Source organism: Panthera uncia, chromosome F2 (assembly GCF_023721935.1).
Source record: "Panthera uncia isolate 11264 chromosome F2, Puncia_PCG_1.0, whole genome shotgun sequence".
Classification (NCBI taxonomy): domain Eukaryota; kingdom Metazoa; phylum Chordata; class Mammalia; order Carnivora; family Felidae; genus Panthera; species Panthera uncia.
The window spans coordinates 45,962,619-45,985,924 of NC_064812.1; the positions used below are offsets into that span (position 1 = coordinate 45,962,619).

The 23,306-nt window shown below is 39.1% G+C and overlaps 1 long non-coding RNA gene across 4 annotated transcripts in view; it reads left to right on the forward strand.

Moving 5' to 3' along the window:
• LOC125924563 (uncharacterized) overlaps positions 1–23,306 on the forward strand; it is a 215,411-nt gene that overhangs the window by 46,962 nt on the left and 145,143 nt on the right. For all 4 annotated transcript variants that reach the window (XR_007458471.1, XR_007458470.1, XR_007458469.1 and 1 more), the window contains exon 3: positions 4,674–4,746. This is a non-coding gene — a long non-coding RNA (uncharacterized LOC125924563). The remainder of the gene's footprint in view (positions 1–4,673; positions 4,747–23,306) is intronic.

A 23,306-nucleotide genomic window follows, 5' to 3' on the forward strand; every position in this document is an offset into this window, starting at 1 on the left:
CACACACACACACACATTGCAGTTTGGCCGACGCATAAGCTTGGTTCTTTCTTGCAGGTCTGAACTTTAGATCTTCACACAGTAAAGAAAACAAAAACAAAACAAAATAAATAATGAAAACACAAAACACATTGTGTAGTCAAATCTCTTCCTGAATCTGTACACCTGCCAACTAAAAAAATATGCACAATGCAAGAAACCACACAGTAGATTCTTCCATTGTGCCGCTGTATTCTGGGATTGTGTCTTCTCCAGAAAACTGCACTAATTCTTTAACTGAAACACTTTGCTAAATGTTTCTATTTTTTCATCTTAATTTTTTTAATGCTTATTTAATTTTGAGACAGAGAGAGACACAGCATGAACAGAGGAGGGGCAGAGAGAGAGGGAGACACAGAATCTGAAACAGGCTCCAGGCTCTGAGCTGTCAGCACAGAGCCCGACGCGGGGCTGGAACTCACGGACCGTGAGATCACGACCTGAGCCGAAGTCGGCCGCTTAACCGACTGAGCCACCCAGGTGCCCCTATTTTTTCTTCTTAAAGAAAAACACTATGCTACTGTGTAGAATCTAGAGTTCAGAACCACATATAGTAGAAACTGTGGGTTGAAGGGAAAAAAAACCCTAAAAAAAAAATGATTAGTCAGACATTTCCCTCTGCCTTAATAAATGGTAGTATAAAAGTGAGTTATTAGGAATTCTATGTTTTTACTTAAAAGATGACTTCAGTAACTGCCTTCCAGATATGGCCTTATTTCCAGACTCAGTTTATGTAGTGAGTTTCTCTAGTTTCATACAAGTGTTCATCATGAACACAGAATGTAAGTGCTTAAAGAGAACAATTCTTCACTCTACCCTTTCATGCCTTATGAAGGTGCATACTAGAGATGCATCTGAAAACATTGAGTGTCAAAATTTTCATCACTTTTATAAAGGAGGTTGTATAATTTTTCCGTGAAAATGCACTTCAGTGAACTAGCCACTGGATGTCACTGTTGTGACATACAGATGGAACCAAATCCCTTTGACTCTTACTAGGAGCTGGCGCTGAAGCAGAGTGAAGGTTGGATAGGATAGCTTCACGTCTGAAGCAACACATCTGTTTGAAAAGTAAATTTAAGTGAAAGAGCTTTCTCAACACAATCCAATTACATTTGTTTTTTTTGTAGCTCCAGGAACTTGGAATCATGCAGATGTGTTTTGCGATTCTTATTTGGGTTATTTTTAGTGCACTGTTATTCATCCATCTTCCTAAGAATTTAGGTTACAAAACCTAAATACTGGTTTTGCTTGTTTGTTTCTGTTATATGCATTTTTAAGACTTCAGTATGTTTTTTCCCATTCTCTCCTATTTCTGTGCCTCTGTGGCTTTGCTAAACCTGCTAAGATCACCTAGGAATTGGTTTTCCCCCCTGTTGGTATATTTTGTGAGTCCTGTATTTTTCAAAAATTACCTTTGCAAAAAGCTGATCTAACCAAAAGAGTGGTAGTAGCCCCTGGGAGCAAGATAAGTCATTTATCTTTTTCAGCCATCCTCAGGCTAGAGGCTGGGCAATCATAAACCATCAGTGGGAGATGTCTTTGCAGGTTTATGTGGCTAAGTGAAGAAATGTGGTGCTTTCACTGTCTGCTAGTTGCCACTTCCCTGCTCACCCTCAGTAGCTCTTTAAATGTTTTCAAATGTTTATTTATTTTCAAAGAGCGAGTGTGTGAGTTCACGCACATGTGAGTTGGAGAGGAACAGAGAAAGAGGGAGAGAATCCCAAGCAGACTCTGCACTGAGTGTGGAGCCTGATTTGGGGCTTGATCTCATGACTGTGAGGTCACGACATAACACAGTATCAAGAGTCGGTCACTCAACTGACTGAACCACCCATGCTCCCCCCTCAGTAGCTTCTTTAAATGGCACTGATTCTCCCTCATGATAGGGATAATGTGGACCCTCTTAGGCATAATGGTAGCCTATGACCCCTCATTCCTCTAAATTGTGCATTCAAAAGGATGTTTCAGATAGTAACCTGTAGTCTTTACGAGCCTGGTCTCTGGAATAAGATAGTCTTAGATACACCGTTTGGTATGACCTTGGTGGTTTACTAATCTTTCTGAACTCTGGTTTTTCCATTTGTGAAGTGGGTATAATCATTCCCACCTGGAAGATTTGTTGTGAAGATTATGAGTGAGGTGCTTAGTGTGGCATTTGGTATCTTTTAATTCTTTTTTTAAAATTTTTTAATGTTTATTTACTTTTGAGACAGAGAGAGACAGAGCATGAGTGGGGAGAGGCAGAGAAAGAGGGAGACACAGAATCTGAAGCAGGCTCCAGGCTCTGAGGTGTCAGCACAGAGCCCGACGCGGGGCTCGAACTCATCAACCATGAGATCATGACCTGAGCCAAAGTCAGACGCTCAACCAACTGAGCCACCCAGGTGCCCCTCGTATCTTTATAAAGAGAACACTGTTAATATTACCTGAAACACACAAAGACAGCAGTCACCGGTTCAACAGTGTTGAGGCAGAGTTACAGAGTGGCCATGGGACAGCGTCTTTCCTCCTCTGTGCTCAGAAAATATGCATAGTAGGTATATCGGAAATAATTGCTAAGAAGATTTTTTGGTAATTGTTTAAATAATTTATGTAATTTTTATCAAGGAGACTGCTTTTCTTGTTTTGTTTTTTACATCTGCTGGCTTTGATATGCAAAGGATAAATGTATACGGTTCATGACTTGTAGGTCTTCACGATTTACTACGGATAAAACATTTTGACAAATGTAAGGAAACTACATTCAGTTGACAATTCTAGAAGCAAATTTACCTAAGGCATTTTCTCACCTGGCAGCATCTGGAATATACTGGGCACTCAATAACTATTAGCAGATGCAATTAAAGCAGTAAATTCAGAAGTAGAGAAATAGCATATGTAAACAATTGACCAGATGCTCTCACACCAATCCATATCTCTTCAGAGTAAACTGCTTATATTATTTTAAGGAAATCTGTTTGATGTTGTGTAGGGTGTTGTGAAGAGGAACTGAATTGGGTAGTATTAGGTAACCTCTGCTTTCTCATTTTGGAAGACCATGCTGTTTTGAGTACACAATTTTGGTGGGAAGACATTTGCCTAGCTTATGGTCAGATTTCATATTAAAAATAAAATATCATTCCACTCTTGTTCAAGTAATAGGTATGTGCAAATATAAAATCCTAAATGCAATTCTTGTCAATGCACCTAAAAGAAATATGTAACTTTCAATCAATCATTGGGATAAAATTAGAATAGTTTTATTTTTCTCAAGCCACTACTTTCAAATGTATTCTTTCCAATCTCCCTTTCCTATCATTTAATAACATCTCAGGCAGATCCCATAACTTTCAGATCACTTACAGTTATTAAAAGCTCATTCCAGTACAGTTTAAGATTTCTGTGTTCGGCCCAGCTCTACGGTGGTGGTTCTCAAACGTTAGCATGCAGCAGAATCACCTGGGGTGCTAGTTAAAAACACAAATCAATGAGCCCTAACTCCAGAGTTTCTGATTCAGTAGGTCTGTGGAAGGATTTGAGAATAATTATTTTCAATAAGATCCCAGGCGATGCTGATTCTGGGAGCCACTGCTATATGCCTTTTCTCCTACCTATTTTAGGCTCTAGTGCCCTAGCACTCAGTGCGTTCGAGTGGTAAGGAAAGAGAGGGAAAGAAAAATGTTCTCCTTACTTAACTAACTGTGGCTGCAGTCTTCTCTTGGATGGTTACTGCTCTCTATTTCCACTAGTGGTTGTTAACATCTTCTGAATGCATGGCAAGTATCCAAATGCTGGATCTCTTGGGACGTCTCACATGTGGGACAATTTGCACAATTTTTTTTATGCATTATATGCTGCTCTTGCTTGACCCCTTCCACCTTTACCTTTGTCCCCACTTTTGGCGGCTCACCTCATTTCTCTTGTTGCTGTGTGCTCTGCTAAGCCAGTTTCTAAAAGCCTGACAAGGTCATCTTTTAAGAATTGAAATGGGACCATATTCTTCTTAGCCTCTTTTTATTATTCCCCCTCCTCAGCTCCTGTTTAACACCTTTCAGTGACGTCATAAAATCTTAAATCCTTACCATGGCACCCAAGGCCCTGAACGACCTGACCTTTGCTTACGTCTCTAACCACAGGTAACTATTTTCAAGCCTCTCACCTGTGTTGTCTCCATCACAAAGCTCTTCATTGCAGGCCTTCCTGGGCTTTCCCTCTGCTGGAACTGCTTTCCCAAACTTCATGTAACAGGCTCATTTTCGTCCTTTGTCTCAGCTTATACTGAGACAAAGAAACTTATACTTTCATAGTCTCTAGAAAGCCTTTCACCTTCTGATCTTAAAATTGCTTCTTTTATACTCTTGAGACTCTGTTTCTTCTCCTTCATGGGGCTTTTGTAATTATTTTTTAGTATTTATTAATTTTGGGGAGAGTACAAATGGGAGAGGGGCAAAGAGAGGAAAAGAGAAGATCTAAAGTGGGCTCTGTGCTGACAGCAGCAAGCCCAAGGTGGGGCTTGAACTCACAGACTGCAAAATCATGACCTGAGCCGAAGTCAGACGCTCAATTGACTGAGCCACCCAAGTGCCCCTACTTTTTGTAATTTTTAAGGATATGTGTGTGTTTATTTTTTACGTCTGTTTTTTCTCCTCCAGATTATAAATTACATTTGAGCAGAGACCTAGTCTGCACCTCCTACTCAGGGCCTGGGACTGTAATTCTCATATAGTAAGTACTCAATACATTTTGACTGAATGAATGAAGGAATGAAGAAAGGGTCAATTGGGCTGGTCTTCTTGAGGTTCTGGGCAAATCTTCACTCAGGGTGTTGGAAAGTCAAGTGGTGGTGTTCATTACCTCATCCTAGAGGAGGTAATGGGTTTGTCTGGGGACAGTGTTGGAAAATGTTTGTTCATTTGACAGGCTGATAATCTGTTAAAAAGTAGGGAAATACTCTGTAAAGTTACAGATTTTACTTGGCAGGTAGTACAATGTGCTTATTAAGAGTTCAGACTTTTGACTCAGATAGTTTGTTAATTTGGGTTCTCTAAGAACCAGATATCAAAGAAAGATTAGGACTGCAAGTTATTTATTGGGCTAAAATCCCTGTGATGGAAGTTGGGGAAAGAGTCAGTGGAGGTGGGAGAGCTCTCAGACCACACCGCAGGTCTAATCCCTATAAAGGGCTATTGACAGGAAGTTTCAGTAAGAAGAGTCCTAGACGGCAATGAAGTCCTGAGAAAGTTTTGGCAATGTTTATGGTCACTTTTCAAGCCCAAGTGGTTGTGTAAATCATATTTCATGGAAATGGGTCTGCTTTAGGACCCTGGAGGCACTGATTCTTTAGCTGGGAACAGCCTGTGGGAGGTATGGTGTTCATGGTGGCCGTGCAGTGGAGGATTCAGAGCACAGTTTGTTGGTACCATGGGTCAAAAATGGACAATAATAGGAGATCTGAGTGGTGCGCTTTGATGACCAGAAAAGCTTAATATGCATTTGGTAAAAAATTGGTATTATTTGCTTTGGAGTTTGTCCTATCCTTCATGGCAAGACACTAATCTTCTACATTTCTCATTGGTCTGCAATTATATTTTAGTCGCGTGCTTTTCTTCTTTTAAAGTTATCAAATGAGGGGTGCCTGGGTGGCTCAGTCGGTTGAGCATCTGACTTCAGCTCAGGTCATGGTCTCACAGTTTGTGGGTTCGAGCCCCACATCAGGCTCTGTGCTGACTTATTAACGTTTGCTATATTGCTTTCTGGACGTTTTCATATCACTTGTTTATATTCATGCATACACATATTAATATACACAAGCATATGCACAGCTACACACACAAGTACACACAAATATACACACAACTCTACAGTTTTGTCTTTATAAACGCAGGCTTATGTTCCATATATTATTCCATATCTTGCTTTTTCTTCTAACAATTTTATTTAGGGAGCTGTCCCTCTTGGAATATATAGTAGCTATTTTCAAGCTTTCATAAATAAGAATGAGCTGAGGTTCTAATTAAAATTCTAAGTCCCATGAATTCAGTAGGTCTGGTGTGTGGCTCAGTAATCTGTTAACCAAAAACTCTGGTGATTCTGATCAAGATGATCATTGGATCATAGTTTTAGAAACACTAATAGAAATTTGTATCATTCTTTCTATGACTTTATTATATTCAATAGTATGAACTTGTTTCATGATTTATCAATTTTTTTATTAATGAAGAGTTAGGTGTTTTAATTTTTACAAATGAATCTATAGTTAACATTCATTTTCTAGTAGCATCAAGTACACAATTTAAGTATACATAAAGAGTTCCTATGTAAGAGTACACCCATTTCATTTTCTTGTAATTGATTCTTTTTTTTTTTACATTTGTTTATTTTTTGAGAGACAGAGAGAGACAGAGAGTGAGTGGGGGAGGGGCAGAGAGAGAGAGAGAGAGAGAGAGAGAGAGAGTCACAGAATCTGAAGCAGGCTCCAGCCTCTGAGCTGTCAGCACAGAGCCTGATGCAGGGCTTGAACCCATGAACTGTGAGATCATGACCTGAGCCAAAGTTGGTCACTTAACCGACTGAGACACCCAGGCACCCCTGGGTACATAGATTTCTACAATTATTGTGTATTTTGATTAATTGGCCCCTTTATCTTATATAATGACCTTCTCTCTACTGTTACAGTTTTTTGGTTAAAGTTTAATTTGTCTAATATAAGAATAGCTATCTCTGCTTCCTTTTGTTTCCATTTACATGGAATATCTTTTTCCATTACTTTAATTTGAGCCTATTTGTATCTTTAAAACTGAAGCGAGTCTCTTATAGGCAGCATATAGTTGAATCTTATTTTGTAATCTATTAATTACTGTATGCATGTATTTTGATTGGAGTATTTAATCCATTTACATTTGAAGTAATTATTGATAGGTAAGGACTTACTAATGCCATCTTACTAATTGTGTTTTTGTTTTTCTTTTGTAGTTCCCTTGTACCTTTCTTCTTTTGCCATCTTTCTGTGTGAATTGATGATTTTCCATAGTAGTATTCTTTGATTCCCTTCTGTTTATCTTTTGTGTCTACTCTAGGTTCACTTTGTGCTTACCATAATACTTACATAAAACATTATACACACACATACACACACACACACGTCTATTTTAAGCTGATTATCAACTTAACTTTGTATATGAAAATTCTTTCCTTTTACTCCTCTCTCCCCATAATTTTGTTTTTGATATTATAATTCACCTGTTTTTATGTTGTATATTTATTAACAAGTTATTGTAGCCATAGTTATTTTCAAATTTTTGTCTTTTAACTTTTATACTGGTGTTAAGATATTAACGCACCACCTTAATATAGTATTAGAGTATTCTAACTTTGACTATATAATTCCCTGTACTAGTTTGTTTGATATTTTCATATGTTTTTATGTTATTAATTAGTTTTATTTTAGCTTTAAAACCTCTTTTTTAGCATTTCTTATAAGGGATATGTATAGTAATGGTGACCTCCCTCAGTTTTGTTTGGGAGAGTCTTTATCTCTTCTTCATTTCTGAAAGACAACTTTGCTGGGTAAATATTCTTGATTGGCAGTATTATTCTTTCAGCACTTTGAATATATCATGCCAGCTTTCTGGTCTGCAAGGTTTCTACTGAGAAATCTGATAGCTTTATCGGGGTTTCCTTCTATGTGACTATTTTTTTCTTTGTTTCTTTTTAAAATTTTTAATGCTTATTTTTATTTTTTTTAAATTTATTTTGATAGAGCACATGAGTGGGAGGGGGCATAAAGAGAGGGGGAGAGAGAGAATCCCAAGTAGGCTCTGCCCTGTCAGCACAGAGGCTGATGTGGGCCTTAAACTCTTGACCCATAAGATCATGACCTGAGTCAAAATCTAGAGTTGGTTGCTTAACTGATTGAGCCACCCAGGTGCCCCTCTCTTTCTGCTTTTAAAATTCTCTTATTGTCTTTGATTTTAGATGGTTTTATCATAATGTGTATGGGTGAAGATTATTTTGGGTTGAAATTTTAGTGTGGCCTATTAGCTTCATAAAGTCAGATATCCAGTTATCTCCCCAGATTTGGAGAGTTCTCTTTTATTACTTTAAAGATTCTTTTTTTCCCTTTATTTCTTTCTTCTTGGGCTCCAATAATGCAGAGGTTATATCTCTTGGTATTCCATAATTCATGTAGGAGTTCTTCACACTTTTTCATTCTTTTTCCTTTATGATCCTCTGACTGGATGACTTCAAATGACCTGTCTTAAAGTTGACTCTTTCCTTGCTTGACTGAGTCTGATATTGAAGCTCTCTATTGAATTGTTCACTTCAGTCATTATTTTCTTCAATTCTAGGTTTGTTTTTTCTCATGGTATCTATTTTTCTGCTAAGCTTCTCCTTTAGTTCATGCATTGTTTCCCTGATTTCAATTAGTTGTCTACTTGTTCCCTTTTAGTTCATTGGATTTCTTCAAAAATATTATTCTGAATTCTTTTTCAGGCAGTTCATACATCTTTATTTCTTGAGGGCCAGTCATTGGAATTGTGTTAGTTTTAGGCACCTGGGACCTGGGTCTGCATAGGTGGACCTGGATCCTGGTCCACAGAGGTCAACCAAGTGCTGGGGACTGCTGGTGTGGGCTCAACATCTAGGTTTATGGGGGCCAAACTCATACTCAGACAGACTGAGAGCCTGGTTCTAGGGGATCTGGACTAGAGTCTGAGACCATGGAAATTGGCTTGGTACTAGGGTAAGCCTATAGCCTGGGGTCATAGATATGGGCTCGTAACCTGGGGCCTCACATGGAGATTGAATCTATAGGGGCCAGTCTGGTGCTTGGGTGGGCCTGGAGACTGAGTCATGAGAGCTGGCCTTGAGGCTGGGGCTGTGTGGGCTGGCCTGGTGCTGGGGCAGGCTGGAAGCTTGGATCCACAGAAGATAGTCTGGACCTAAAGTCATTAGGGGTTGGCTTGGTACTGGGGTGGAGAGAAAGTGTGAGTCCATGGTCGTAGGCCAGGAGCTGGGCACAGTTGGGAGCTTGGGATCTCAGGTACTTGCCTGCAGTCTGGGGTTACAAGGGCTGATTAGGAGCCTGGAGTCACAAATGCCATTTGAGTACATGGGATCTGCCAGCTCTGGGATGTGCCCAGAGCTTGGATTTGTGGAAGTCTCTGGGAGCCTAAGGTCATGGCTTGGAATCCAGCAGGTGCTGGTGTGAGCTGTGTATCTGGTTCACAGGAGTCTGGTAGGGGGCGTCTAGAACCACAGGAGTTTGTCTGGTGTTGGGTGGGTCCTTCTCCCATGGGGAAAGTGTCTCTCTCTGTGCTGGGCTGCCTGGGTTGGGGGAAAAGTGATGGGGTAGTATGAATCTATCTTTCCTAACCTCCTCAATACATTTTTTTCTTATTTCTGTGCTTTGCCCAAGTGCTGTAATCTGTCACTTGGAAACTAGCTTTTGTGAAGGTATTTTTCTTCATGGATAGTTATTCAAACTGATGGTTCTGGGAGGGGTGTGAATTAGAAATTCCTATACCATCATTTTGCTAACAATACCTTTCATTATAATTAAAACTTTTTTTCCAGAATATATATGCAAATGTAAGGGAATACACATAGACACAATTTGATAATGATAATAAAATAAATATTCACATATCCACCACCAGGTTAAGAAATGGTACTTACCTAGTGACTTATAAGTCCCCTAAGTGCTTCTCTTTGAAAATTTTCCTTTCCCTCCTATTATAGAACTTATCTCTCTCCTAAATTTTTTGCTAATCATTACTTTATGGTTCTTTACTCTTTTACCAGGTAGATTTATTTATGTTGTCTCTTTTTTGAATTTTATAAATGCGATCCTTTTTTTCATTCAATATTATAATTTTTTAACATCCTTAGATATTTATGTATGGCTATAGTTATTTGCACTGATACATGTATATATCTATATATATCATATATAGGCACACATTTATCTATATATGATATTCTTGATTTGAATATATTCCAAGTTGTGTATTCTTCATGGATTTTTGAGTTTTTCCATTTTTTTGTTGCCATGAGCAATGATGCTGTGAAGTTTCCTGTTAAGGTCACCAGTTGCACATGCATAAGAGTTGTTCTGTGCCTTTTAGGAGTGGACTTACTGGATTGTAGAGCATGTGCACATTCAACTTTCCCAAACAGTGCTTAATTGTTATACAAATAGTTGTACCAATTTATACTCACACCTGTAGTTGAAGAGTCTTCCTTCCTTCCTTCCTTCCTTCCTTCCTTCCTTCCTTTTCTTCCATCCCTCCCTCCCTCTTTCTTTTCTTTCCTTTCCTTCTCTCCTCTCCTCTCCTCTCCTCTCCTCTCCTCTCCTCTCCTTTCCTCTCTTCTCTTCTCTTCTCTTCTCTTCTCTTCTCTTCTCTTCTTTTCTTTTCTTTTCTTTTCTTATTTCTTTCTTCTATAAAGCAGAAGTTTCCTGAGTCGGCTTTAAAAGACTTTACCGCATCAGAGGGATGATGATTGGAATCAGTCACTTCAAAATGAAATGCTTTAAAGTAGAACACTGACAGCTTGAATAAATCTTTCTGGCAAGTGGGTAAATTTAAAATAAATGTATTTTAAGATTATAAACCTCAAGAGAGTTTAATTAAAGTTTAGAGGAGATTACAGCACAAATGTTTATGAACTAAAATTCTCCTTTCATGTCCAATAGCAATTAATTCTTCTCCTCCATTCCTAATTTATCAGCCTACTTCTGTTGCATTGATAGTGCTGCTACAATTTTCTACTTAGTGGTTATTTTAAACCCAGGAGAATAAATTTACCAAGCAGTCCACTTATAAATGTGAAGCCCAGTTCACTCTTTGTATTAGTCAACGGGATTTCTAAGCCCATGATGAATACTGAATTAAGGGATAAGGGAGAGTTTAAATTTCTGGGAAAAGAATAACCTAGAATTAAAAAAATATATAGTACATTTATTAAGAAGGTCATGGTCTATTTTCTTATCTTCTTCACAAGAACACTTTGTGCTTTAAAATCAAATGCCAAAATTTAGGGCAGATCTCACACATATTTAGAACAATTTTTTGGGAAAATTTTCCTCAAAGTTATGCTCTCCACACTTTTGAAACTAATAGGAATATTGAAATGAATTTCATTGAAAATCGCCCAGAATTTAAATTTAAATTTTCTTTGTTAGATGTCAATGAAAATATTTTTATTTCCTCTTATTCCCTATTTAGCTCTTTACCCCAGTCATTCACATGCATTGGTTAAATTCAAAAAGTTTCTTCATGTCACCTCTTATCTGACTCTATTAAGATCCTTTCTTGGGTTGGGAGAGAGAACATGAAGGGGGTGGACAGGAGAAAGAGGGAGGGAGGAAGGAAGGGCAGGAGAAAGAGAAAGGGGGGAAAGAGAGGGAGAGAGAACCAAGAGGGGGGTAAGGCAGACAGGAAGAGAGAGAGAAAGAGGGAGAGACAGGCAGATGGTGGAGAGGTAATAATGAACTGCCCATCCCTACCAGAGAGATTTCTAACCACAAGCTAAAAAGTACTAAGACCTCTCCAGCCTCCGTATATGACTCTGCTCTTCTCTGGAGGTGAGGCAAGAGTCAGGATTATTAACTGATATGAATATGCTATGTCTTAGTCCAAGTTCCCTAGAAAGAAGATAGGAGGAAAAATTTACACATGCTTTATTTGGGCCTGCAATCCCAGGACAGCAAGAATGAAGGGAAGTGAGGCAGTGGAGAAAGGAGAGCAAATACAAGGCAGCGTGTTCCTGAGCTGATTACATCTCATGTTGTTGTTATTGTTTCTTATTAACAAAGCAGTTTATTGGCTTTAAATATACATCAGTAAATTTTTAAATGTTAGTTAATTTTGCTAAGTTTTCTGTTTTATGATGAAAGAATACTGACCGAAAACATCAGAGAAAATAGAAGCTCAGCAGAATGGTTTCCAATATATTTTCGTGAATAAGCAGATTTAAAAACAAGTATATGACTTTTAATCTAAGAAAAAATGCTGTCTAAATTCACTATTTAGAATTGAATTGTTTTTGACTAATTGCAAGAAACAGGAGCTCATAAAATAAAGGCCTCGCATGGGCAGCAAGAGAAAAGAGAAAGAAATGGGGGAAAAAAATAGATTTTAATATCAAGTGTATTATCAGTTGTCTGGTTTTGTTTGTTTTTGTTTCACACTACTTAAGGCAGGATTATCTCTCTGTAATCCTACAGATAAGTTCTAATGTTTTAGCTATAAGAAAGTTTTAAGAGCTCAGATACATAGATAAGACAATTAAAAAAAACCCTTTCCTTACAGTATTCGCAAGGCTTTAGAAGCATTATATATAACACAGGCAGTTGTGTACTTATAGGACATTTCCAGAGAGGTTATCTAGAATCACTGTGTCTTAGAAAAGTCCATTGGAATTGAAAAAAGAAGAAGGGGAATGAATTTATCTTAAATCTCCTTGTCATCTCCTGTGTCTCATTGATTAGTGTATTTTCTTCAGGGCATTTAACTACTCTGCCCTTATGGATTGTGCTAGCCAACCCCTGTGAGCAGCCATGAGAAAAGTCAGATTACATGCCCCATGATGAGTGCTTCATCTGAACCTTGAAGCGGTAGAGAAAGTGAGTCTCTGTTGGTTGGGTTAGTTTAGGTATGAACACAGGTTGAACTGGTCTGTCACATTAGCAGGTACTGGCAGTAACCAGTAGTTTTAAGAGAGAGGTGATTGTGCAGCCTAAGTCCAGCTGTATGAGTAAATTGCCCCAGTGGGCTGGGCTGGGCAAGCTGCTCTACCTGGGGATCACTTACACGGGAGAGGCTAGAGTGGTTCCTTGGATGGCCTTGAGATTGTCCCTTGAACTCACTGTCCAATTGTCTCAAGAACATTTGGATCAGGATTCAGAATGCTTCTTTTCCTCTGTACAACCATCACCTAGAGATGCTTGTGCACATTTTTATAAACCAGCTCCCTTTCATTCAGAGGAAAATTGAAATCATGAATCCAGAAGAAAGATGAGTAACAGCGTGGGACAGGGGCCATTGAAAGCATAAGTTTAATTTTTAATTAAAGTACAAGTCTCTCCTATTGGGGATAATCTTGGATAAGAGGAAGCTTTCAGTGGTCAAGGTAGGGACAGAGCTAAGATTGGATAAATCTCAGAAATTTACTTGGTTATAAGAGTATAAGACAACAATGGGACACCTTGATGGTTCAGTTGGTTAAGCATCTGACTTCACCTCAGGTCACGATCTCACAGTTTGTGAGTTTGAGCCCCATGTTGGACTCTGCTGATAGCTCAGAGCCTGGAGCCTGCTTCGGATTCTGTGTCTCCTTCTCTTTGCCCCTCCCCTGCTCACACTCTGTCTGTCTCTCTCTTTGAGAAATAAACAAACATTAAAAAAATTAAAAAAAAGAGTATAAGACCAGAGAGTATAGGCCAACATCCGTGAAACTGTCAATGTAGCCAGGGAGCTCATTGGGTAGGAGGTGCTGTGCAGCAGTATTTGGCAGGGTGAGGTTCTGGTGTAAAGTCTGGCAGGATTATTCATGATTTATTAATGGCAAACACCTTGGACACAGAAGCAGGATGCAGCCATCAGGATGCTAGGCAAGTGAGAGGCAATTCCAGGCAAGATTCTAATCTCTAGTTGAGGACTAGGGTGTCGAGCAGAGAGACAATAGAATGAGGGTTCCCATGAACTTAAATAATAGGCTCATGACTGAGGTTAAGAGAAAGTACAAGGTGGTCCTCCAGAGACCCCATGGACACGATGGCCCACACAGGCATACTACATACTAGATGTGCTTGGGAAATGAGATTCTAACCAAGTGGGGTTAATATATAGAGCGGGCAAATATAGGTAGTAGTAAACAGGGTAAATGTATATATTGAAAATATACATATTATCTTCTATTGCTTGAACCATTATCTCAAATATGTTACAGGAAGTTGATATTTATTTTGGATAAAGTGGTCTCTGAAGACCTTTAAAAAATCAATATTATATATTTCAAAAACACATAGAAGGAGTTGAATGAGAAAAAGGGGCAGAATTCGGTTAGATAGGTTTGTTTTCTGAAAGTGTCCGTCCTCTTAAAATTTTGCTTATATTGTTAATATTATTCTTATTTGCTCTGAAAATATTAGGTATGAATAACTTCATCATCTCAATCAACTATTTTCATTTTATTCTGTATTGCTACCTTTTAAGAATAAGAATTTTGCCTGCATAAAGTCCCAAAGGAAGCAGAGGGGGCCAAATCCTTTTTAAAGCCCTTTTAACCAAGTAAAGCACATTATTTATACACTATTTTGGTTCTTGATTTAGCTTAATTTTATTAATTGAACTTTATTTTATTAAAGACATTAAAAATTTCCTTTATGAAGGAACAAGATAGTGACCTAGAAGGCTCATGACCTTCCTTCCTTTCACAGACACACCAAATGTGCAGCTACATAAGGAGTGATTCCTTTTGAGAGAAATCCAGGAAATAGTTGCGTGACTCCTACACATTGGGTGAAAGAGAAAATATACACGTCAAAATGGGAGACTGAGACACACTCTAATCATAAACATCACCCCCAGCACAGAGACATACAATAGGTGTGGAACCCCCAAGGTGCCAGTTTATGCCTGAAGAGTGACAGGTTTGAGCCACTCATCTAGCACTCCAATTTTTAAGGCCAACCCCTACAAATCCCCAATTCTGAAAGCCAATGGGGCTTGAATTTCCAAGATCCACAGGACGATAACAAAGAAGCAGTTCTTAATGGTTGCATGAGCACTTGCCACAGCTACTGCCCCTCCCTAGCCATACCTCCCCCCCCCCCCCGCCTACCCTGGGGCTCAGTACAGGGGAATCAGGCAAAAATGTGCACCTCCATCTTTCCCTGGAAGGGGTTTGATTACATACTCTATAGGCTGATGACTGAGGGTCTGTCTTCTAACTCACATCTACCTGTGATCCTCCACTGAACTCAGAGGAGCTAGTGGCTGTTTTCCCCACCTTCTCTTTTTGCCTTATTCCAAAGTGAAAATCAGGTCACCAGCATCTCTCTGACAGGAGCTTGTACACATCTAGTGCCATCCCTTTTTTTGCAGTTGCCAAAGAAGGGATAGGCCCCAGATTGCCTGGCTCTGATAGCCAACTGGGCTTGCATTCATGAGTCCCACAAAATTGTAGCAAAGAAACACTTTTTAAACAAACGCAGGAGCATCCCCTGTGGTTATATATCCTCAGGCTCAGTACAGGCACAAATGCCCGTCTTCCAGTTTCTTTCTCCCAGTAGGCTTAACTACATACTTTTCCAGGTGCTGCTTGGGTGTCTGGTTTTTAATCAGTCTGCACCTAGGGCCCTGACTATGATCGTATCCTTTGAGACCCTGATGGGTCTTTGCATATCATCAACCACTGGCAACCACTAAGAACAAAGTTGTGACTTAGACAATCACAGAAGTTTAAGTGGCAACCAAGAGCTGGGGCTAACTAGGTTCATTTCCTACATGAGACCACTCTATCACTCTTTCAAAACTGGTTAATCTAATGTGCAGAAAGCAACACAGAGAGTCAAGGAAAATTAAGAAACAGGGAAATAGGGTCGAAATCAAGATAAATCTCTAGAAATTGATCTTCAAGAATTCAAGGTAAGTTATTTACCCAGTAAAAAGTTAAATTTAATGGTCCTAAAGATGCTCATCCAGGTTAGGAAAGCAGTGCATGAACAAACTGAGATTTTCAACAAGAGATAAAATATTTTAAAATTACCAAAGAAGAATCATGGAATTGAACAATATAGTAACTGCACTGAAAAATTCAATAAAAGCATTCAATAGCAGACTAGATCACATGAAAGAAGAGATCAATGAACTTGAAGATAGGGCATGAAATTTTTTAAGAAGAGGAGAAAATAAGAAAGGACAAGTGTGAAGTTAGCTTAAGGGACATAAGGGAAGACATCATTAAACAGAACAATATACACATTATAGGGGTTGCAGAAAGGAAAAAAAGAGAAAAGGGGCAGAAAGCTTAGTCAAAGGAATGATGGCTGAAAATTCCCCTAACCTGGAGAAAGAAACAGATATCCAGATCCAAGAAACCTGAAGATTACCAAATATGAGGAACTAAGGAGACCCACACTGAGACACATTATAATTACACTGTCAAAAATTAAAGACAAGGAGGAAAATTTCAAAGCAGTAAGAGAAAAACTTGTTACATACAAAGGAACCCCTTACAAGACTATCAGTGGATATTTCAGCAGAAATTTTGCAGGCCAGAAAGGAGTGAGATGATATATTCACAGTGCTGAAAAAAAATTGCCAACCAAGAACATTCCATCTGGCAGAATTAGGGGAGATAGTTTTCCAGACAAACAAAATCTGAAGGAGCTTATCACAAGTAGACCAGTCTTATAAGAAATTTTATAGAACATTTCTTAAGCTTAAATGAAAGGGTATTAATTAATAACATTGAAAACATATGAAAATATGAAATTCATAGGTAAAAGTAAATATATAGTTAAATTCAGAATTTTTTACAAAGCAGCCAAAAATAATACAATGGGGAAAGGGCAATCTCTTCAATAAATGTTGGCAGAAGTGGATATTTACAAAGAAAAGAATGAAAATAAACCCCCATGTTACACCATACAAAACATTCAATTCAAAATGGATCAGAGACTGAACATATGACCTGAAACTGTAAACTCCTATAAGCAATCATAGGGAGTAAGTTTCTTGACATTGATCTTGGAAATAATTTTTTTTTTTTTGGATTTGACACTAAAAGGCAACAAAAGCAAAATGAACAGGAGGGGTTACATCAAACTTAAAATCTTCTGCTCTGCAGAGGAAACAACTAACAAAATGAAAAGGTAGCCCACAGAACGGGAGAAAATATTTCACAAACCATCCAATAATGGATTAAAGCCTAAAACATATGGAACTCATACAACTCAGTAACAAAAATAAAAACCCCGAACAAAAAAACCCCAAACAAACAAAAAAGGCAAAGCAAAATGGGTGATGAATGTGTTAGTCAACTCAATGCTGGGAATTCTTTTACAATGTATAAAAGTATATCAAATCTTTAATTGTATTCTTTAAATATATTATAATTTGTTGATTTTATGTCTCTAGGGCTGAAAAAAAGGAGTCCTTTAAAATAGAGCAAACTGGGGCCCCTGGGTGGTTTGGTAGGTTAAGCGTCCGACTTCGGCTCAGGTCATGATCTCACGGTCCGTGGGTTCGAGCCCCGCGTCGGGCTCTGTGCTGACAGCTCAGAGCCTGGAGCCTGTTTCAGATTCTGTGTCTCCCTCTCTCTGACCCTCCCCTGTTCATGCTTTGTCTCTCTCTGTCTCAAAAATAAATAAACGTTAAAAAAAAAAAATAGAGCAAACTGTTCCTTGACATGGCTTTGATGCTTTTAAGTAATCATTCCCTTCTGACTAAAGTGGAATGAAATTACCTTTCGTTAAAAGGATGAGCAGAACACAGAACTTGTGAAAATGGTTTTGCAGATTTGTGCCCAATTCCCCTGTCTGTTGACCTTCCATGTGTTTCTAATCTTCATTTTCGCAGAAGTCCCTTCCAAAAGTTTTCTGTCTCCAGTGTCTGCTTTTACGTACCTTGCAGTGACACATCCTTCCTCTGGCAGCTGTTTTGCTCTGCTCTGACGCTCTCTTCATCTTTTATCTGTTCTCCCTCTTCTCATATCACAGCCAGTCACATGCAGAGCAGCTTAGAAACCAACAGAGTGGCAAAATACAGCAGCTGTGGGGGGCACAGAGCATGCCATTTGGGAGATGAAGGGGGGAAACTCAAACAAAATGATGTGGCTAAGAACATCTGGCCTAGAAATATTTAGATGTGCAACTAATTCCTCAGATTGGTAATTGATAGGTTGATAGGTGGTACTCTACCTCTGATTTTCTTCTCTCCCTCACTACTTTCATAGATATTAGTGAAGAAAAAGAGCCAGGCTTTGGCTCCAAAAAAAAAAAAAAATGCATTACTTTAAGCAAGTCTGGAGACTATACATAACTGGAACATTTTGTGATTATCTATTTTGTCAAATTGAAAAGGAATGAGGAGATGTCATGATATAAGTAGGCCCTTTTAAACCCTTGCCTCTAAGCCATTAAATGCTTTTGCCTTTCTGTGTCATTTGATTGAGCCCTGTGAGATTCACATTCCTTAAGACGTTTTAAAGCTTCAGCAATCTCATTTTGTCTCTTTTCTCCTGTGCACACTTAAAATAATTGCATGTATTTGTTGGCATTTCAGCCAGAATCCCTTGGCATAATTCAAATTACCGTACCTTAGTCTTCTTGCTTCTGTGAAGTCATGTTTGCTTTAGTCGAGGATGCCCCTTTGTGAGTTCCTCTGGTCTGTAGCTTTTGTATTCATTTTTATGCATTGGTGGCATTTCTGGCAATTCTATGGAGTATTACAGTGTCATTGATTATCAGACTGGAAGAGGCCGGGGTCTGTTCTGGTCAGTTTACAGATGATGAATCTGAGTCTCAGAGAAGAAAAATGCCATGTCCGACTGCTTCCAGCTTGCTAGGGCAGAGGAGGGGTAAAGTAAGGCAGTACATATGTCACTATACTGGCCTTCACCATTTTGAAAGATACTTCTGGTCTTTCATTTTCAATTTGTTGCTTTATGGTGCACTATATAAAGAAATGTACATTTACTTATTCAGTTGGTAAAATGAGCCTTTTTATTTTAGCTTTTCAAAGTTTTTATTTATATTCCAGTTAGTTAATATACAGTGTTATATTACTTTCAGGTGTATAATATAGGAATTCCACACTTTCATACAACATTCAGTGCTCATCACAACAAATGCACTCCTTAATCCCCATCACCTATTTCACCCACCTCCCCCTCACCTCCCCTCTGGTAACCATCCGTTGTTCTCTATAGTTAAGACTCCATTTTGGGGTGCCTGGGTGGCATATTTGGTTAAACGTCTGACTCTTGATCTTGGCTCAGGTCATTGTCTCACAGTTTGTGAGTTCGAGCCCTGCATCAGGCTCTATGCTGGCAGCATGGAGCCTGCTTGGGATTCTGTCTTTCCTTCTCTCTGCCCCACCCCAGCTTGTGCACGCTCTCTCTGTCTCTGTTTCTCTCTCTCAAAATAAATAAATAAACTTAAAAAAAATTTAAAAAAGAGTCTGTTTCGTGGGGCGCATAGGTGGCTTCGTCGGTTAAGCATCTGACTCTTGACTTTAGCTCAGGTCATGATCTTGTGGTTCCTGAGTTTGAGCCCTTCATGAGCCATCAGCACAGAGCCTACTTGGGATTCTTTTTCTCCCTCTCTTTGTCCCTCCCCCTACTCATGCTCTCTCTTTCAAAATAAATAAAATAAACATTAAAAAAGAGTCTGTTTCTTAAAGAGACTTAAGCCTTTAAAAAACATTAAATTGTTAAAATTAAGTTGTGCCATTCACTTAAGGTAAAAACTACAGAAATTTCAAGCTAAAGAATCAAGAGACCCAATGTTTCTGATTTCTTGTTTCTGAATGTTTATTCTTATTTCTGAGTTAGGATTAAGAAAGATAGAATATGTACTTGCTTTACTCTTCTGGTTATTTGTTCAACACCACATATAAGTATTATGGTCTGTTGTATAACAAACAGGGTGCTGGATTCTGCTCAGATGTAAAGATAAAGAAGTCTCCTCTGGAAGAGTTCACTATCAAATAGGCTAAGACAGATATGAACATGTGTGTAGTACAGCATGACCAATGCTATACTAGAGGCAGGTATAGAGTGCCATGACCACGTGGAAAAGAAACGATGGCCGATGAGAAAAGCTTCACCAAAGAGGTGACACCTGAATTCTATCTGGAAGAATGAGCAGACATTTATCAGGTCGTGGAACGGGCTGGTTATACATGAAAATCTCAGGCAAAGGAAACAGCATGTCCCAAGGGAAAATATTTTGAGAAAGAATAAAATGCTTGCATGCATAAGTGAGAAGCATAGGATGTGAGCAGAATGGGAGGAGCTAGGGCTACAAGATGGATGGTTGTCAGATCAAGGGGCTGGTATATGATTCCAAAAAGCTTAGTTTTTACTTCAGCTAACACAGAGGGAGAGGCTTTGTCTGACTCACCATTGTATCCACAATGTTAGAATGAGATTTGACTTACTCAAACAGGGATGTGTCCCTGTGATGAAAAGGAATTACAAGATGGTTTATTTATTTATTTTTGTTAAATTATTTTAATATATGAAATTTATTGTCAGATTGGTTTCCATACAACATCCAGTGCTCATCCCAAAAGGTGCCCTCCTCAATACCCATCACCCACCCTCCCCTCCCTCCCACCCCCCATCAAACCTCAGTTTGTTCTCAGTTTTTAAGAGTCTCTTATGCTTTGGCTCTCTCCCACTCTAACTTCTTTTTTTTTTCCTTCCCCTCCCCCATGGGTTTCTGTTAAGTTTCTCAGGATCCACATAAGAGTGAAAACATATGGTATCTGTCTTTCTCTGTATGGCTTATTTCACTTAGCATCACACTCTCCAGTTCCATCCACGTTGTTACAAAGGGCCATATTTCATTCTTTCTCATTGCCACGTAGTACTCCATTGTGTATATAAACCACAATTTCTTTATCCATTCATCAGTTGATGGACATTTAGGCTCTTTCCATCATTTGGCTATTGTTGAGAGTGCTGCTATAAACATTGGGGTACAAGTGCCCCTATGCATCAGTACTCCTGTATCTCTTGGGTAAATTCCTAGCAGTGCTATTGCTGGGTCATAGGGTAGGTCTATTTTTAATTTTCTGAGGAACCTCCACACTGTTTTCCAGAGTGGCTGCACCAATTTGCATTCCCACCAACAGTGCAAGAGGGTTCCCATTTCTCCATATCCTCTCTAGCATCTATAGTCTCCTGATTTGTTCATTTTGGCCACTCTGACTGGTGTGAGGTGATATCTGAGTGTGGATTTGATTTGTATTTCCCTGATGAGGAGCGACGTTGAGCATCTTTTCATGTGCCTGTTGGCCATCCGGATGTCTTCTTTAGAGAAGTGTCTATTCATGTTTTCTGCCCATTTCTTCACTGGGTTATTTGTTTTTCGGTGTGGAGTTTGGTGAGCTCTTTATAGATTTTGGATACTAGCCCTTTGTCCGATATGTCATTTGCAAATATCTCTTCCCATTCCGTTGGTTGCCTTTTAGTTTTGTTGGTTGTTTTCTTTGCTGTGCAGAAGCTTTTTATCTTCATAAGGTCCCAGTAGTTCAATTTTGCTTTTAATTCCCTTGCCTTTGGGGATGTGTCAAGTAAGAAATTGCTATGGCCGAGGTCAGAGAGGTCTTTTCCTGCTTTCTCCTCTAGGGTTTTGATGGTTTCCTGTCTCACATTCAGGTCCTTTATCCATTTTGAGTTTATTTTTGTGAATGGTGTGAGAAAGTGGTCTAGTTTCAACCTTCTGCATGTTGCTGTCCAGTTCTCCCAGCACCCTTTGTTAAAGAGACTGTCTTTCTTCCATTGGATGTTCTTTCCTGCTTTGTCAAGGATTAGTTGGCCATACGTTTGTGGGTCTAGTTCTGGGGTTTCTATTCTAATCCATTGGCTTATGTGTCTGTTTTTGTGCCAATACCATGCTGTCTTGCTGATTACAGCTTTGTAGTAGAGACTAAAGTCTGGGATTGTGATGCCTCCTGCTTTGGTCTTCTTCTTCAAAATTACTTTGGCTATTCGGGGCCTTTTGTGGTTCCATATGAATTTTAGGATTGCTTGTTCTAGTTTTGAGAAGAATGCTGGTGCCATTTTGATTGGGATTGCATCGAATGTGTAGATAGCTTTGGGCAGTGTTGACATTTTGACAATATTTATTCTTCCAATCCATGAGCAGGGAATGTCTTTCCATTTCTTTATATCTTATTCAATTTCCTTCATAAGCTTTCTATAGTTTTCAGCATACAGATCTTTTACATCTTTGGTTAGATTTATTCCTAAGTATTTTATGCTTCTTGGTGCAATTGTGAATGGGATCAGTTTCTTTATTTGTCTTTCTGTTGCGTCATTATTAGTGTATAAGAATGCAACTGATTTCTGTACATTGATTTTGTATCCTGCAACTTTGCTGAATTCATGTATCAGTTCCAGCAGACTTTTGGTGGAGTCTATAGGATTTTCCATGGAATACAAGATGGTTTAATTAAAGTTAGGAGAATTATCTCAGAAGCTTTCAGCATAGTTCATGTAAGAGACTGAGGGTCTGAACGGAAGGAGTTATGGCTGAGCTGAAGAAAGTTAGGAAGATTTAAAAGGTGAAACTGACAAGAGTTGGTGCCTGACTAGACAAGAATGGTGCCAGAGGGAGACAAGAGGGTCAAGGTCTCTAACATGAAGCCACAGATGAATGATGATCTCAGCTGAAGGGAGGGGGAGGGAGAAGAAGTTGAGAGAGAGGTAATGAGGGATTTTAGAATTATCATCCAAGTGGCAATGTTCAGTACAGTTGAAAATGTCCATTGGGAGTTCAGATGAAAAATAGTAATACAGATTTAGAATTCACACACATGCAGAGTCATGAATGTCACAATTGAAGCCATGGGGGGATGGACAAGATTGCTTGCAGAGAGAATAAAAAGAGAAGGGACCCTGGCATAAATTGCAGGGAGATTGCCATGATGCTTATGTAGAGGATGATAAACCTCAGGATAAAAATGTCCTAAACTACACTTGCTTTAACAGTCATCATTCATTCATTCAATCAATAAGTAAGCATCTACTAAATTCCAGGCACCATAATAGGCATCAGAGATTGTAAATATGAAGATATGGTCTCTGCTCCCCAAGAATTTTTAGTCTAAAGGGGGATGGAGGTAAGAGAAAAGGACAGCATTTAGTGTAGAGGGTGCTGCTGAGTGTTACCCTAGAGGCATGCTCTGGGAGACTTGGAGAAGGACACCTATCATGGAGTTTAAGGAGGAAGGTGTGAGGGGGCTGGGAGGTGTGTTGGGAGTGGGATGGGGTCAGGACAGGTAGTTTTCTAGAGAGTGATAAGAGAGCTGAGCTGAGTCCTAAAGGATAATTAGGTGATATCCAGGTGAAGTTGCATATGTGTGTGTGTGTGTGTGTGTGTCTGTGTGTGTGTGTGTGTGTGTGTGTGTGTGTGTATGGTAAAGGGTCTGATTCTGGGATACTTCTTCCCCTCCCTTTTTCAAGGCCTGACTCTGCTGGTGTTGGGTTAATAAAAGGGAAAGGACAAATATCCCTTTCTTAATTGTCTAGGATTTCTGTTCCCC